The 19,286-nt window shown below is 37.5% G+C and overlaps 1 protein-coding gene across 1 annotated transcript in view; it reads left to right on the top strand.

The window, feature by feature from the left end:
* Positions 1–14,772: 14,772 nt before the first annotated feature.
* ADGRL2 (adhesion G protein-coupled receptor L2) overlaps positions 14,773–19,286 on the top strand; it is a 383,827-nt gene continuing 379,313 nt past the window's right edge. Inside the window, exon 1 of the mRNA XM_030953164.1 lies at positions 14,773–15,229. The gene's annotated coding sequence lies outside the window, so the exon portion shown is untranslated. The remainder of the gene's footprint in view (positions 15,230–19,286) is intronic.

The raw sequence follows: 19,286 nt of genomic DNA on the forward strand, positions 1-19,286 counted from the left end.
GGAAAAAGAACTGGAAAAGGGAGAAAATTTAACCAAATAATAAATTAAATTAGATTAACTAATAATGATTATGGCACTTTTAGTTTACACCTTAGGAATCAGAGTGCAACATAGGGATACAGGAACTGTATCTAATGTGAATCCAGTGCCAGGGCTCTTCAGATCAGTCCAAATAGGTTTGTGTGCACTGGAAAAATGCTCGTAAGGGGCAGAGGGAGTATTTCACTTAGATGCTGCCGGATCTCTGGATCTTTGGTTCTGAAGCACTTGTGTGTTCTTGTACAACCCCCAGCACCTTGGATATGCAGGAGCAGTCGAGGGTTGTGGAGTACTTCATTGCATATGCAGAGAGGAATAAACTGAAAAGTTTACACAATTTCCTGCAGAACCTTGCAGAAGCAGTCCTTATTGACAGTAATAAAGACAGAGAAAATCACATGGACTTTTGATAATCAGTAATGCTCAGTGATGAAAGGGTGTGGGGAAACAAAAAGCAATGAAAAGATGGCATGGGAAGTTACAGAATTACTGAATTTAGAAAGAGATGAGGGGTGGGATTTGGCTGACTAAATTGATATAATCTTGAATTTGAAGTTTCACAGTGTTTTTTCCAGAAGGGAGGTATTTTGCAGGGGAATTCTCAGTCTGTGGTATATCAAAACATATGTTGTTCAGGAGTGAAGTGTTGTCCAGTGCACACTGGTCACCTCTGCTGGCATGGGGCAGGGCTGGGCAGAGCTGGGAGAGAGCCCTCCAGGGCACTGGCTGCAAGCACAAAAGGTGGCAGCAAGCACTCCAGTGTCCTTAACTCCTGTGCTCTTCTTACTTAACCCTTCCTTCAGTGCAGTAAGGATTTGTCCCAGGAGCTGGGGGCTGGATATTGGAGAGGAAGAGCCGGGATATGGCCCACCGCTGAGTGACCATCTGCAGCTCTCCCCTCGCTGCAGGGCTGCTGGATGCCGGCGCTGCTGAGAGCGGAGGAACAGGTCATGAGAACAGATGCTGTGGGCCCCTCAAGTGGGTAGTCAGTTCCTCCCAGTGCCCTCTCACAGTTAATGCTGGCTTGTAAAGTCTTAAAGTCAACTTCTGTTCCTAGAGAATCCCACGTTAAGTATGTATATATTTTGACATTCCAATTTAGGCGCAGCAGAATGTACACTCAGTGGCACATTTCCTCATCTGAAAGAGTGTGAATTAAAATCAGGAACTCTCAAGGTTTTTTCAGGGTTTCAAGTTATTTAATTAAAAGGTTTTGCCCTTCTCGGATCAATTATTTAGCCAGAGAACTGAAAAACAAAATCTTTGTAAAATAAAGCATTTTACCAGCGATATAAATAAAATGTTTCTTCTGAGAGTTGCAAGAATGTGAGGGGCTTCTTGATGGAAAGAGGATTATGTTGATAAAAGGTCCCCAACCCTGTTCTTGAATTTTCTCAGCAGTTCACTTACTTAATAAGATTATGGGACAGATACCTTTTTTGTTGTTGTTGTTTTAAATTTGTTTAATTTAGTCATGATGCTAAATCATTTCCAGAATTCTTCATGCAGTAATTTGAGATTTTCAGAGAATATTAATTGAGACCTTTTCTAAATACCAAATTTCCCTACCTTTAGAGTGGGAATCATGATGCCAAATCTATTTTTTGGAGAAAGTCCAAAGTTTGGGAAATTCTAAAGAAAAGTGTTATATGAAAGATACACATACATAATATTTGTATTACACTACAGTTCCCTAATAATTTATTTATTTATTTATTCAAACATACCTCATATCATTAAAAACTTTCTGATATTATTTCCAATTATATTTATTAAATATATTATTCATATAGATGTTAATATCAACACCAAAATCCTTCTGAAAAACGCCCAAAAAGTTTCCAATTAATGTTATTCACTTATTGTCAGTTTCTAACACCACTGACAGCAATTTCATAGAGATGTTAATGAATTTTACATGATATTCATGAGAATGAATGCCTTTCTCATCGAATAAGATGTACGAGGTTCTGGCCAGAAAAGTGTAACTGAGTTTGCAAAAATGTTAAGATGTAGCATATTTCTGAGAGAACAATTTGCAGTGTGCATGGAAGAAAGCTGATAGCACTTGATTATATTGTAAATTACATAATTCTTCTCCTTATACTCTACTGCTACTGAAATAGGAGAGGGAGTTTGCCACGGTTTAATGCCTTTTTCAGGGATACTGAACATAGATGGATACATTTGTATCAGTCTAAACTTTTGTGTCAAAGAAGATAGAAGTCACTATCAATAAAATTCCAAGACATTTCAGTCTTCACTCTCTAAATGCTGAATGAAAAAAGTAATAAATATCTAAAATAAAAACTATTTTTATTTCATTTTGCTTTGGTAGAAACAATTGCAGAAAAATATCGCTGAATTTCTATTTTTTGGAAAAAAATTACTTCTTAATTATAACAAAGACTTTTGTTTCATTTTCTACTTGATTTTCTGTAATGTTTCCTTTAAATACAGCCTATCTTTATAGCCTCAAGAACAAGTACAGCCTGATTCAGATGTGTGACATACTATTGAAGTCAACAGAGTTGCCTCTGTATTTCATGGATTTTTCTTTCCATCTTTGTGTGTCATATATTGTCATGTCAGCGTGATTCAAGACAAATGAGCTCTCCACACAGGACAGATTCTGCCAGGTACTGAGTGCCTGAAACTCAAACCAGCTTCAAAGGAAGCACTCATTGCCTCCCAGCATATCTGGCTCAAAATACAGTATTTCCTTGTAGTTCTCCATAATTACCCTAGGAAATACTTTGAATAGTACAAATATTGAGTTTAGCCAGCTGCCAGAGCCAGCCTTAGTGGTTTTGGATAGATCTGTGACAAGTTTCATTTGGTTCATCTTTTGGTTTTTTGACACCTTTTTCTCTCCTCTCCCTTCTCCACCGTGCACACTTAACAACTATCTTTCATGCAATTTTGCCCTGTAAACCCAAAATGAGTTTTAGAAGTCTTTTGGAGGCTAAGATGTGGACTTAGGCTGTGCACAGAGTCTGAGTCCACATTTGTGCCTCAGTCTCTCAGGGGTTTTTGGGGCAGGTGATATCTACAATCCCCAGAACGCCTTCTTTTTGCAAAAGTGGAACCTGCTGCCTCTAACTGTCATCAGCTGCAGAAGTCCCTGTCATCATAAAGGAAAATGCCAGCAATAAACTCAAGTCACCTGCTCCAGGGATTGAAATGTTCCTGTCCTTTCCCAGCCATCCCACACAGCCAATGGGACAGATCAAGTTTTTAAAAACTTGCTCGGTACATCCAGAGGAACTTTATAAATTGCTCTTGTTCCTGCACAGTAAGTTTTGGAGCTAAGCCCACTAAAGCAGCAAAGACCTGCTTTCAGCTATAGATAAGGGGGAGAAGCAGAGCTGGGTTATTTCAACCTGAGCCAGGAGTGGCAGAGGAGAGAGCACTGCTGTGCAGTTCTGTGGCTGAAACAGCACCTACACATGGCAGAACTGAGCCTGCCCTCAGCTTCCTTCAGCTGCTCAGTGCTGTCACAAACTACAGCGCCTCTGACAACCCAACCCAAAATAATCCAAATTATATTTGCTGTGATAAATATTTTTAAGGGTTCAGGATGTGAACAAATGGACACAATCCTCCTCACCTCTTCACAGTTTTTTGCAAAGAGATGACTTGTCTGCATAAATCAGATCTTCAGAATAAAGTGCTGGTACTGTAATAAAAACATGAATATTAATAACAGGACAAAGCATACAACAAGGTGTCATGAGAGAGTGACACAGTAAGGAAAAGGTGGATAAGCTTTACACTCTTCATAGAGTAATTTCTTTGCATTACCTAACCCAGTGGAAAAGGCTAAAGTGATTGCTTAAATTCAATCTTCAATATTGCTTCTCTGCAAAAATAAATGTGATGAATTAAAAAGTAAGACTTGCATGAAGAATAGGTTTGCCTGAATTCCTGAGCAAACAGAAAACTAGTCCAGAAAGATTTCTTTAAAGACTGATCAACTAATTTGTTTGACCTTATTAACTCTTCCTTAGCAATTTTGTTGATTTTTGCCCATCAGCCCTCTGCTTCAAATCAGCTTTGACACTTATAAGGAATACAGTTTGGAAGTATGCAAATCACTTTTAATGAAAAGAGCTTCCTAAAGGCAGCCACAGACTCAAAAAAATTAATTCATTCAGGTGCTGCCCAAACGGTTTTCATTCACTTCTGAAAGGAAGGAGTTTGGTTGCCCAAAGAAGTAGTGAGAGGAAGTAATAAAAATACTTCAGGAAACAAGAGTCCTTGCATTAAAAAAAAAAAAAAAAAAAAAAGTTGCTAGTTTTTCTGTTCAAATCTCCTGAGATGAGATTCCCAAAACAATGTCAGCATAGACATCAAATTGTCACTAACATCCATTAACAACTTGTTAAAAAGATCCCTAAATAAATGTGTTCATCTTTGACACTGCAAACACAGCACTCCTGATACTGAGCTGGAACAAAAGACCACGGATCCAGGTAATTAATCCATCTTCTCTGGAAACTTGCTGTTGCTTCTTCACAGGTGAAGCCTCAGTTCAAAGGTAACATGGAAGGTTGGGAGCCCAGCCTGTCCTAGGTGACCTGGATTGCTCTTTGAAGGAATGGCTCTTTCTCCTTTTTGAGTACACAGATCAGAAGAAAGATGAAGCTCCTAGTGCTGTATTTAAATTACATTTTTAATGTCAGGTTTTATTAATACGCTACAGGATTAGCAAGAAATTAAAATTCTTAGTCTTTCAAAATATATTTTTATTTACATCTTTGGCCTTAGCCCCATTAAATAAATTTTAGAATCACAGAATGATAGAAAGGTTTAGGTTGGAAGGGACCTTAAAAGTCATCTAGTTCCTACCCCCTGCCATGGACAGAAACAATTTCCATTAGACCAGATTGCTCAAAGCTCCACCCAGCCTGGCCCTGCGCACTTCCAGGGATGGGGCATCCACAGCTTCTCCGGGCAGCTTCTCCCAGGAGCCTTCCCTTCCCCAGGCCGAAAAGCCCCAACTCTCCCTGCATAAGGGAGCTACTCCAGCCCCTGATCACCTTTGTAAGGTTTCCTCTGAGCTCATTCTAACAGGTCCATGTCCTTAAGCAGGGGACCCCAGAGCTGTTTAATTCTAATGCCTGGAATTAGAACTAATTAACAACTAATTTTATGTACCATGTACAGTTACACTGAAATTACCAGAAACAGGAAACTAAACAATAGCCCTAAACCTTTCAGGAATCAAGATATGAAATGGGAACATTCTCAGTTGAATGTTATTTAATAGACTTGATCATCGTACCGTTCCTGAAATTAAATAGTAAATCTCAAAATGGTGCTTGAAAAAGGAACATTTCATATCCTAAAATACTACATTGGTAACTGGGGAGAAAAGAGGAGATTGCTCTATGTTGTTGGTACAAATACTGTTGTGCTCACTTGACTAATCTTCTGTTCTACACAGAACAAAACTGACAGACTCTGTTGAAGGGGGATGAAACAGGAAAAGAAACAACATGAACTAATGCCAGAATACCAAAATTCTCCAAGTGAGTCAGTCACTGAAAACATCTATCTGTAATGTTAACAGATCTACTTTTTCAATTGCAAAGACAAAAGTGAGAAAGTGGTGAAGTCTTTGGGGAGTCCTGAGCTGCAGAAAAGGCCCTGGGATGCCTGGAGGAGAGGACTTGGTGCTCCAGGGAGATGACTGAGGATGCAAAATTTAGAGCAGGGTGAGGAGCTAAAAGGGCTGTCAGGGGAACATGTGGGGGAAGCCCTGCTGCAGATAAGGAGGCAAAGACCCAAGGAGGATGATTTAGATTTCACTGCCACTGAAAAATTGTGAGGGAATTATCAGATACCCAGCTCGCCCCTTGGACTATTCCAGCAATTGCAGGCAACACCACTAATACATTTAGGGAGAGAAGAGACATTGGATCTTTTCTAATGACAACAGACTCACTCTTTTGTCTTGTTTGATGGCATTGTATTCATAAGAAACAAGTGGAAAAGGCCTCAAGTAACTCTGAAGACAAAGCTCCACTTAGACAAAAACTCACTGATCCCTTTCTCTCATACAGTTTAGCAGATGTGATTTGGTCATTCCAAAAAGAGATGTGACAGAGCTGTATCAAATGTTACCCTGTGATATCAAGCAATGTAATCAGATGTGATGACTACAGTATTACAGAAATCACTGTGAATTCTGATAAAAAATCTTGAATACTAGTAGATAGCACTTCTGAAATAGAGGGCTTCTGAAATTTTTGCTCATCTTTGTAAAAGAGAATCCCACATAAAACAAATCAAATGTCTTGGATTTTTTATTCATCACACTGTTTCTTAATTTGTTTCTTGCTGAATTCTTTTTCTTGCTAAGTACATGCAAGTTTTTACTTGTATATCTAAAAAAGAAAAACTTTAAGCAATTTAGAAATTTAAGATAATAGTCGTTGCAAGGACTAGCTGGTCCTTTGATGTGGATAATAAAGACAGAACAGATTTATGAAAAGAAAATAAAAATCTAAAATATTTTTGTTTTAAATAATTTAAAACTATGTACATTTAGTTTGCATAGATTTTTGTAATATTTGTTTTCAATCTGCTTTTAAAAATATTGGAAATATATTGGATAAGAATACAATTATGACTAGAATAAACTTTCCCACATTGCCTTTTTTGCTTCTGTAATTATGATGTTTATGTGTGGACTTGTTGCATACTCTTATTTGAAAGTCTGTGGTATTATATCTTATTCTGTCACCTGATATTTATGGTGTTTTTCTTCCCTATGTGATGTTCCTCAGAGTCCTTTTCAATACTCAGAGCCTCACAAGATATAAAACTGTTTCTCAGGGTCAGTTATCATAATTATGCATAACATAATGTCTATGTGAAAGGATTCTATCTCTAATACGGAGGTATCCTGTTTTATTTTTATTTCTTCTTTCCTATCTTTTCTTGCTTCCTCTAGACCATACCTCATTCTTTTAGTTTTACTAGACTTTATTAAAAAAGCTGTTTCTTTTATTATTCCTGTTTAACTAATGAAGTTTAATGAATCTCCTGTTTGGCAATTCATTGTCTTAGTCTGGTTAAGAAATGTGTTTTGTTTCCTTCTGAGCAGGGTAACAGACTGGCACCAAGAAATGTGTTGAGGCCATTTATATGCAGATGATCTGCTGTCCTGCTTCTTTCACTAGGTGCCATAAATTAGCATTCAAATTTTGCTACAATTTTGTCAGGTTTTTTTATTCATTTCATATGTATTTAATCCCACATCAGCCTCAGTTCTTCTGCAATGTGTGCCATATTGCAGCAGCTTTTTGGCTGCCACTGATGATTTTCACATTCCTTCAGTGTGAGGTTTTAATTCTGCTAACACTTTTGTTAATGAAATACATTTCACTTAATGGAATTAAGTGCATAGTCTGTCTATTGCTTATTACACTATCCAGTCTTAGAGTCTGGATTTAAATTTCACCCTTCTTCCATAAAGATTATCCACCACATTGTGGCCTAGCAGGCACTCTGTTCTTTGTATAAAGTGTGGGAAAGCTGTCATTACAAGTAAAACACCAGTAATTGTTTCAGCGTTCTCTGAAATGTTTTATTTTATTCCTTTTTCTTTTGTTACTAAATATGTTTTAAATGCATTTTCCACCTTTTTGTTATGTAGGGTTTGGAAGGCTGAACTAGCAATTTGATCACCTACAGACATCACAGGTAAACCTCAAACTATCCAGAACATCCATTTTTCCATTTTTAAAAAATATAGTATGAAACAACTTCAGAGATTATCTTTAAAGTAAGAAAAAACTTACATGTCTGCAAGCATACAGGAAAACTAAAGTCACACAGGAATTCGCCAGTGAAATAGTTTCTCACTAGGCACCAACTTGCTTTTTTCATCGATTACACACTTTGTGGAAAAATCCATGGAATTTGTTTTTTCAATTCAATTTTTGTTAGGATGTGGATTCTCAGTTTCTGACTAATTATTTTGGGGGTGAATTCTACATGCATAGCCTAAGCTAAAATTTGAAGATTGGCTGCTGTTCAGACAGGTTGTTTCCGAGGTGATTCATTGTCTTTTATGAAAACTTTGGTACAAGGTGGTGTAAAAAAAATAAAAGCTTTTGGAAATTTCAGGTTTCTTCAGGGAGAAATCATTTCTAATTGAATTATTTTCTCTCTCAGACCTACAGAATTTGAGATTCTCTACAGAATAGACCCTCTGGACTTACAACAGGTAGTTGGAAATCTTAGTATCTGCCTCACAGGATTAAGAGAGCTTTGTTTCTTTATTTGTTTAAATTAAAAGCAGGACCTTTTCTTTATTGTTTCTAGACTCTACAACTTCTGAATGAAAATTACATTCCTGTCCACACCTTTGCTATTATCAGTGAGTTTATCTAAGCAGAACAGTGAATATATTGCCCACAGTTGCACACCTGAGACAGGGAAAACAGGGTCCAGCCAGCTGCACCCCTGCTACACCACATTTCTTCACCTCTACAAAGAGACCTGCAAGGGATCAAAGGTTTCCTTAGAGCCTTCCTTGGCATCTACAACACTTTATCAAAAGTTCTCCAGTTTAACAAAGCAGCTTTTCTCAATGAAATTTCTTCAGCCAGAAAATCTCTGACTGGCTTGGCCTCCTTCAAAGACCTCATTTAGAGGGTCACCAAGGATCTGATTTCCTCTACTTTTCTCCTTAGGAAACCAGATCATAGGCCCTTCTTTCTGGAATTAATCAGCTCTGCTGGAAGTACTTCAGGTAGAACCTTTTGATATTGATTATTTTGAATATTTGGGATTTAGTTACAGCTTGCATATGCATTTATAACAAGTTATGAGAAATCCAGGATCTCCTATTATATCTGAATGTATATACTTGCTACTGGTGTTCACATCTGCCTATATTTCGAACAAGAATGAACAAAAATAGCACCAACAGCAATCACATTGGTGTTTTGCATATTAATCTGACTTTTTAGGTACTGAGTTTTATATCTGCTGGACTTTCCTTTCTGGGATGCAGCAGATAATGCGATAGCCAGTTGTTAGAATGTATTTGGCTTTTTTGCTGTTATAACCATGATTGGTTCTTTTCTGCTTTTCCATTGTCTAATCAACAGAGAATTGTTAACAGGGTGTACAATTGCAGAGCAAAGATGTTCAGGGGGGATTTAAATAAATCAAAGGGACCTCTTTTATAAGTGAATCAAAATCAAGCCTCTTGTAAAGTTAAAAAATGTTTTCTTGAATTTCTTTGTCCATTCTCTCTAATCTTTTCTACATCCTTCACTCTCTCTGCCTGACTTGCTCTGATTTCAGTCATGGCTAAAAGTTAACATGCTTTTCTCATTTATTTTACTCCAGCAATATTTTCCTGGTAAACTGCACCCTTGTCTTTTCTTGCTACATTATCTTGCTCCTTTCTATGTTTCTTTTCTTTTTCTTAGTTATCTTGGACGGAGTACCTAACAGCTTCTGTACTGGATGCTAAAATAATTGTAATATCTATGACATAATCTTTCCTTATCAGACAGGTTTCAAAAGGAAGGGTAGAAGAGGGAAGAATGCACAGTGCATCTACAGACAGCATATTCTGAAGCATGACAGATACACCATTGAGTCTGCTCGAGTCTTCAGCAACACCAGAGACACTGATTGGCACTAAAAAAGGGGGAGGGAGAAGACACATGACAGGTCACCGAGTTCAGTGGAATATATTACAGAAATTGGGAACAAAAGATGAGGAATCTCTCAAGCCTAGTCTTCTAATTGCATAGGCAACCAGGTGAAAGGACATCTTTAACAGAAGAATCGTTCTCCATTAAAACACACTTAATTTTTTTTTACCCCTACTACAACTACTGGGAGTCTGGAAAATTCACTTTTCTTATGGTTGAAATCCTCCCTGCATTTCTTATCTAAGCATGAGCTGCTTTTCCATTTGCCAGCCTTGTTCTATAGCTTTATTCAACTGTTTTCCAGTCTGCTGTGTAAGAAATACATTTACAGACATCAATCATATCCTCTTTAAGTTTTTTGCTTAGTCAGACAAAAGCAGCTAAGTATTTTACTCTCCTCCATGAATGGTGGCTCTCCAGTCTGCCAGCCATTGCAGCTGCACCTTCTTGCAATTATCCCAGTTTTTGCATGTTTTCTTGAGTCCAAGTGACAAAGACCATATACAGAATTTCAGAAAAGGCCACACTCTTTACATGGCATAATTTTTTTTATTACAGTAAAATACAGCACCATATTTAATGTGTGTGTGTTTAAATATTCAGGTACTTGTATTTTATGTCATTAAAAAACCCCACTCATCTTCTTTTGCAAGGACTTGGTTTCCTAGCTCAATGGAAACTATAGATTTCACACCTCTTCATGCCTGAATGTCAAAAAAAGGTTGATTGAAAGACTTATTTTTGAGAATTCCTGCCAGTAAATTTCCAGCAGTTTGATGCTGCTTCTTTCAATGCCACCTGTTGCCATCTATCCATTAGACAATCTCTTATCGACTTTACAACTCTTCTCCTAATCCCCTGTTTCCTATGTAATGCTGTATCATAAGCAGCGCAGATACAGATAAGCTGTATCACAAATCTTTTGTTTAGAAAATCAGTTATCTTATTAAAGACTGATAACAAATTCACTCTGTACATTTTATCTTTAGTAAATCCTTTTTGTATGTTATCCCATTTTCCATTTGCCTCCCTATCTTCAATTATTTTTTCCTTCAAAATTTCTTCTGAAGCAACTGAGGTCAAACTAATGGGTTTGTAGCTGCATAGGTCTCCCTTTTATAAATGGATAATACATTTGCTCTTCTACAGTCAGCCAGTATCATGTCTGAGCTGCTTCCCACCAGCTTTGGGATTTCATGTTCCCTTTCTTGTCAGATTGTGGAATGGACTTTATTTGATACCTCTCCCTGTCCTGAGTACACTGTGCTTTTAGTTTTGCTTCCAGTTTGGTAATTTTCTGCCATCACAGCTTCTTTCCCACTGTTTATCCTGTTTCCTCTGAAAACTTACATTAAGAAATATTTAATTGTTGATACATTTTCTTTATTTCTATTAGCTTGTATTGAAGCTAATAGAAATGAAGAAAATGTATAAAATAGAAAAGACCATGGTTTTACTTTTTGGTCTCATCTGCATGAAGATTGTTTTCCTCTTTGTTTAAATAGCCCTTCCAAATTGTAAATCAGTTTGACTGTTGACAATTTTCACTTTACTTTGTATTTTGACCTCTAACCCACATCTGTCTGTTGATCCATCTTCTTTCATGCTGTGATTGCATCTCTCTTAGAAAAAGAAGTTCTTCCATTTCATGGAATAGCTTGGCCACTTTTCCATGCATTGTCTCATCTCCATCTCCTACACATTCCACATGTCTTTACCTTCTTTAATCTAAAGGAATTACAAGGATCTTCCATATTCAAGGTCTTGAATAATCTGGTCTAATTTTACTAACAAGGTCTTTTAGGCTAACAAAATTTTCCCTTTCAGCCATAAAGCCTTATTTTTATTGATTGCTCCATTTCATTTAAATGAGCTTCACTCATGATTTGGTTTTGGACCAGTTTTATGACAGCATCTGTGCTCCTTATCAGAAGAAAGAGGGTGGTAGTCCCCTCTCTTACTGGTTGGTGACTGCTTGGGAAATATTTGCCTTAGTTTGGCCCAAATGTGTTCTTGTCTGATGCATGCCATACTTTCTTTTTCCTTCCTAATTTATCAGATTATTAGAAGGCAGTTACACAAGTTTACTTATTTTTCTTCAGATCTTTCCTGAGCAGCTTGAACAGTACCATACCTTGGTCCCACTATGTAAATTTACCTCCTCCTACCTGATCATCCACCAATATTTCCTCAACCAGAGCTCAATTTTCATTGAGCAGATTTACTTCTTGTTGTATAGAGCAACAAGATATGAAGCTCTCACCAGGTTTCCATGTATTTCTAAAGGTTCTTTTTTCCCCTTAAATAATGTGGATCTCAGTTCCAATTTTTTCCGTGGATATTCAGCCAGCTACTATTCCCATGAGTCTTCTCTTTTTAGGCACTTTTCCCCTACCTAAAATGAAATCATTTAGTCTAATCATCTTTGATTTATTCCAGTGGGAATTTCTTAGCATCATTTCCCATTGAAGAAAATTAAATTTAAAAAAAAGATCCTTCCCTATTCCCAGCAGAATGCATTTTTCCTTTTCCACCCACATCTTCCGTATTGAGAAATTACCTCACATCCTGCTCTGTGGAATTGATTTAGTGACAGTTTATTTGTTTCTGATTAACACAGGCTCCCTGTTCAAGCAGCCACTATTTTTTCTTAGTCCATTTTGCCTTCTATTAACAGATGATCCTTACTTTCATTTTTCCTTACTCACTAACTTCTCTACCATTATCACTCCTTTTTGGAATCTACAGGTTTTTTCTGGAGTTAATTTTTCCACTTCCTTTCTACCTTCTGTTTTGGTTTTTTTCTGTTGTAGTTTTTGAGTCTCCCAGACGACAAGCATATTATTTTGCTTTCCTCTGTTTCCCAGATTGCTCCACTTGTTATATTTTTACAGACTTCCCTGGCTCACCAGTCTCCCCTGAGGTATCTCTTATATGACCTCTCGCTTAAAAAGTGCCCATAATTCTCCAGTTGCCCATTCAGTTTGCTCTTTCTTACACCATTTCCTCAAATCCACATCTTCATTCAACATTACCTCCAGGCAGATCTCTAGTAAGGTCTTCTCTTGATGAACTTTAGCAGATGACATTGCAGGCATTTATGTTTTTCCAGAGAATAAGATACACCCCAGAGTTTCTGAATCCAGTGCACATTGTCCCTGGATTTTTTTCTTCTTTGTACCTTCTGTGGCTATTTCCACTCCTTACAAAGGCATTTCCTCTTACGTGTACCCTTAAGGCAAAAATCCCTCTCACTGCTGGATTATTTCTTACTTTTCTAGGATTCCCTGTTGCTGGTGACATACAGGTTGGTGGGACTGAATAGCTATGCCATTATCAACTTGGATACTGCAGCACTGAGGAGTGTATTGCAGGGTACAGAGTAATAAGAGCAAATTTGGTTCACAGTCCATCTTTTTCAAAGCCATCTATCAACCAGGAGGCCGCTTTACACAGCTATCATATACAGGTTTGATATTGAGACTAGACTTCTGAGTGCCCTGCTGGAGTCAAATCCATCTGTTATTACCTGGTGAGTGGTCACTGGAAGTGGAGTGGTCACAATTGAGAAAATAAGAAATAAAATTTGGGGTCCAACATACAAGTAAGGTATTTCCGGAGAACATAGTTGAGAAGTTCCGGACTGTGCACAGGGAAGGATGATATTTCAGTCAGGTTAAATACTCTCTGGGTAAGTATTCAAAGACACAGAATCTAGTTGAAGGATCCTTCCCCTCTCAAAATAATCAAACTCCCAGACCTCCAGTGAAATGAGCACTTCTCAGAGGAAACACTTTAAACGATACACCAGTAACTGTGTCATATAGCATGTCTTAGGAAACCCAAATATATCCTCCACTACCTTTTCCAATATCTATGGCATCGTTTATCTGCAGTAAATTTTACTTCAAAAAAAGCAGTTTCTCATTCAGTTAAATATAGTACTACCCTATATTCTGTTCAGATAGAGGCACCATTCTGGATTCTGTGTTACAAATAAATGTTGGCATCCCCAGAAATGTGAAACCCAACAGACTCATGCTGGACTCAGCTTGATTTGCAAATGAGTTGGAAACAGACTTCAGCCGTGGTTGTCTTTGTACACAGTTTATTCTATTTATCTCTGAACAAGCACTATTTTACAGTAAGACATGCATCTTATAAGGCAACATGTGAGTCTTTTGAGTGCCATTTTGTCCCACCAAATCTCACCAATGAATAATTCTCAAAGAATGCAATTGCATCCATTCCTGTTTTAGGATGTTCATGAAAGAACACCTGACCAGTCATTCCACTGCTTTTCATTACTTTTGGTCTGATTTCTGAGCAGAATGTATCCATGTAGAGGTTCACAAAATTCTCCACCATTGTGTACAAAGAACTTATTTTAAATATTCTGAACAAAAGAAACAAAGTTTATTTCAGGATCCTCTTGGATTGGATGCAGGTTCAAGAGGGTTGAACATACTCTTACATTTCTCTAATCAGCTTAAGTACTGCATTTAAATCAAATCAGGAGCGTGCAACAGGTAATGTTTGTGGTATTTATGGTAATAAGGGAGAAATTCTGAAGTGGTTGAATGCAAATTTTTTGTCTCTCTTTTGTCTTGTTAGATTTTTAGATAACATTGAAACCACCAGGCTGGAACACACACCACCATCCTGTTAGGGATCTTCCCGCACAGCATGCTGTGAATGCTGCCATCCCTTAACTATTTTAAAAGCACCTGTACACTCACAAATAATAAATCTGCCATGGCACACTTGGAAATAACCCATCCCCACTTGTACAAGTTACTATGCTCAAAATACTTCTGTGTTTAAAATCGTTTAGCAGGGTTTACCAGATTTATAATCATTTAAGGCCTGCAGTCCAAAACCCTGGGTGCACGTCAGGCTGAGTTATTAAGTGTTTATAGAAATCTGATCAAATGGACCATCATAAGCTGGGGGGGGGGGAACAGGGGCGGGGGTGGAGGGTCTCTCTCTGTGTTAAACTCGACCGTAAAGGAGCTTTTCCCGTCTTACGGCTGCGGCATGAAGAGGGAGCTGTAGCTCTTCGGAGCCGCAGCGCCGCCGGCTCAGCGCGCCCAGCCGAGCGCCCCGCTCGCCGCTCGCCCTCCGCTCCCCGCGCTCCTCCGCTCACCCGCTTACGCCTTCCTTTTCTATTTCCTCTCCCTTTTTTTGTGTGTGCTTTTATTTTTTTATTTATTTATTTTGTTTCCTATCCCTGTGCCCCTGTGCCAGTTAATTTAAATGTATCTGTTCAAGTGGAGATAATCCATGCAAATCAGAGGCACTGGCTCCCAGTGCTCGATTCACAAAGAGAACTCAGCTTCAGGAGGTCACTCGTTCACAGCTGCTCCTCCCATTATATTTTTCCCTTATTGCAGAACTACTGCATGTATACAGTGACTGAAAGGACTCAATTCACTGCAACTGCTGCCTGGCTTTACTTACAACTTTCTTTAAAGGGGGACTTACCTTCTATCACTCTTGCTAAGGTAGGAAGTCTGATTCTTCTAAAGACATGTAATGCCTCCAGTGTTTGCTCTTTATCAGATCCCACTATAATGATGTATATTGTTGTCAGAATTAGGTCCTAATAGATTTGCACCAGGTGCCTGATGCTTTTATTACTTGTGTGTATAGATACAACTGTTTAAACAGCTCATTTACTGTTTATTTAGCCAGATATGTATCCTCTACCTCTTGGTTCTCTTTTCCTTTACATAATGGCAGGTAGGATCTCACTGCAGAAGCTTTCTAATCTACAAATGTAATCTGCAGCAAAGTTTGTATTCTGTTTTAAAAATGTTTTCTAATGTCTGTGTAAGTAAATTCAGTGAGCTGTACCCCCACAAAAGAAAACAAGAGAGCTTTCTGGCCTGAAACCTTATTAAGGTGCTATCTCTGGAGCAGAACAAACTGTTGAAAGGTTTTAAACAAAAATAAAAGGGTCACCTTTTACTTTGCAGTGTTGTAAACAAGGAAACTCCAGGCCTCACTGCAAATGGGCCTGTCATAAATTTAGACCACAAGATAAACATAGTTAGTAGAATTACCAGCAGAAGTGATGAAACGGAACACTCACTATTCTGTGCTAATATTTATTGTTTAGAAAGGCTGGATAGGCAGTGCTTGCCCTGCAAACAAAGTGCAACTCTGAAACAACTATTTGAATGAGATTCCTAAAAAACTCCTTAAGAAAAGGAAAGTCAGCACTACGTCATTAGTCACATTCTAATTTTAAGCATACATCACTTGAAATATTGAACTAATACATCTGACAGCACACACTGCTTTTATGAAAGCAGACAGAAAATCTTGCATTTATTAATGTATATTTCTTTGAATACATTGTCAGAATTTAGGGCTGAAAATAGTTATATAAATAACTATATAAACAACTTTAGATATGTTAAATCACAAGTAATGGAACTGAAAACTAATATATTGCAAAAATTAGAATTTTTCTGACTTGTACTTGTCCCAGAGTAAAGTTCTTTGTTGTTTTGCACAGCTGGATTTAAAAAATGACAGCAATTAAATTTGGAGCTACCCTGCTTTTGGATAACTTGCTATCTAACATAGTCAAGTTAATCAAATAACAGCTCTGTGAGGCTTCAAACAGAGTTCAAAATGAAAATTTAGTTAACCAGCCAGGACAGAGAGATATTCCCAAACATACCCTGTCTAATTTCTTCAAGAACACTTGAGTCATACATTTGCATTTTATGTTTCTGGATTAGATATTTTTACTAAAAACGCTTCAGGAGAGTATTTGCTCACTATATGAAGTATTTCAGTGCCTAAAATGTCCATCTTTTCTCTTTGGTATACAGTCTGCTTTTTGAACAAAAAATGCATTCTGATTTTGGAGTACAGTGCAAACCTAGAAAGCCTTGTCATTGTTAGCATAAAGAAGACATCTACACAAGTATTACTGTGCAGAGGGCAATCTTTCCTTCTCTGGCATTTGTAAGGTTACTGTACATAGAATTTAGCAGATAAATATCTTTTGCTTCATGGCATTTTGGAGATCCTATTGGTATGCAGGTTACCCTGTGAGGATGGCAACTGAAAAAAAGAAATATGTTTTATAGCAGTGTGTAATAAAAGCCCTTCACAATGATGTAAGTGGAGTCTGACCTTTCTTTCTTATCCTGTAATTAGAATTTTTTTTAACTCTTTCAAGTGCAGAGTTTTTTGAATAAATTAATGCTAGATAGAACAAGCATATATATAATGTGGAGGAACAAACATATATTTTTGATACATGAGTTTTAAAAGTAAAATTTAAGAAACCTTTCTAGACAGGAAAGAAAGAAATATATTCTTCCCAAAAACTCAACTTGCTCCACACAAAGAAATTTCGATTTCCAGAAAAGAGACATTTGATACTGGCATCCTGCTTCCCCAGAAGAAAAAAAAAATAGAAAACAAAAAAGGAAGGGGAAAAGGAAAGCATTTCTAAAAAACTACTTCTTTCATTTTGTGAAAGAGAGGGGAAATGCATTTTAGAGAAGTGAGCTGAACTTAAGGAAAGACATTAAGGATCTTTTGTCTGACTGAATCCCCGGCCAGGGTAAAGTTGGAAAGTAAAGGTGATCCCTGTGGAGTTTAGCAATATACAGAGATGAGATTAGATGAGTCACCACTGGAGATATGAAAAAGGCCTTTCCAAGGGAGGTTGTTTGTAAGTGGATTAAAATACTGTTGGAGCAGACAGCTATTTCCTGATTCTTTTCCATCTTTTGCTCAATGATCAATGTCTCGCAGGGACAAAAGTGGTCCTTAGTGAGTCATCAGCAGCATTTCATACAGTTACTTCCAAATTATGTACTCAAGTTTCCTTTAAGTTCACCAGGTTTACTTGACACAACTCAGTTTAATTCTTTGATACACCGAAATAAATGAGATGAAACCAGGTTGAGATGAAATGTATTTTCAGTAAACTCTCCAAGGAGCAAGACCCTGTGTTTCATTTCAGGCTAATTAATGCTATGGAGTTTTCTAGAGAAGATTGTCAGAGAATTCCTGCAGCCAGTTCCTTTTTCCCATTGGTTTGGTTTTTTTCCTCTGCCTCTGCAAACCCACCATTGCTACAGTAACTCAGCCAAACCTCTTTTCTAGAAGGGTTTCCAGATACTCTACTGTGGTGTGCCTTGCAGCATGTCCATGGGATGCAGCAAACCTTGGAGCTGTGTACAATGCAGGGCTCTTACTCCCATCAGGCTCCTTTCTGCTGGTTCTACCATCTTAAAAGAATGCTTTAGAGATTAAGTTCCAGCCAACTTCTTGAAAGCCTTGTTTACAATGCTAAGCTAAACAACACACTTTGAAAGTATTCTAGAGAGGGGAAAAAAATGGGAATCCTAAAAAAGTAAGCTGTAGAGCTTTTGAGAAAACACATGGCTAAAATTAGGAAACTTAATTGTCAACAAAGTCCTCGAGGATTTGTTATTAGTATTTTCTATAATTGTGTAGAAAGACGATGCTCCCCACAGCTTCTCATCCAATTACGTACACAGTTATATCATATTCTCCCTTTTTATTATTGCCTTGTGCTGCAGATTATTAAAATGTAATATTGCAGAGTACAGGCATTGCATATCTTTTGCAGATAAAGCGTGCCTATACCTCTAGGGGTTAAAAGCTGAATCAGATCTATAACTTGCCTACTGACAGTCTTTGAAGTTGCTCCTTATTTAGTTAGTTATTTATTTGTTTATTTGGTTGGTTGGTTTTTGTTTATTTATTTTAGTCTAAAGATTTGGATTGACAAGCTTTAATATGTTTGGAATTCTTCAGCAGATGCAAAATGCTTGGCAATGACTGAAGTTAACCTGAGGCTTTATATATCCATCTTCCCCAGGAACTGCACTGAAACTTTAGTAAGAGTTGAGAATTTTATGCAAACAACTATTCTCATGAGAACTTCTCATTTTTCTGTCCTATCTTACTCGCTTTATAATTTCTAGAGGTGTTTTAAGTCAAGTTGAACCCTTTTGCTTCCCTCTCTCCCAAATACCTGTCCTGGGAGTCTACATGAAAATTTTCTCAGATGAAATGCGCCAAAAGAGAAGCTGATAAAAAGAAAATAAGTGGAGTGGAAATGAATCTTTAAATGGCAAGTCTGTGAAACACTGAACATGGTTATCTGACATTATGTCAGTGAGTGTTATCTCTTGAGGAGAAATGAGCAAGAGCAGTCCACACAGGAAAAGTAATTGTTGCTTTACTTCTGTCTGTTTATTTGGGATAGCTTGAACTGCCTCCCACTATTTTATTTTTCTCAGTGTGAAAAGATTAAGTATTAGAAATGCAACCAATAGACATCTGACTCAAAAGCAATGCTCATTTGACCTTTGGACACAAAATATCTAATGCAAGTTAAAATCTAAGCAACCTCAAAAATCACTGAATACAAGAAATACACAGAATATGGGTCAGTAGAAATTCAACACTTTTAAAAATGAAAACAAAATAAACCACTGAAATCACTTAGTTAGTTTAATATTTATTTCTCCATTCAACATCAGAGTATCAGATGTTGCA

This window comes from Camarhynchus parvulus, chromosome 8 (assembly GCF_901933205.1).
Source record: "Camarhynchus parvulus chromosome 8, STF_HiC, whole genome shotgun sequence".
Taxonomy (NCBI): domain Eukaryota; kingdom Metazoa; phylum Chordata; class Aves; order Passeriformes; family Thraupidae; genus Camarhynchus; species Camarhynchus parvulus.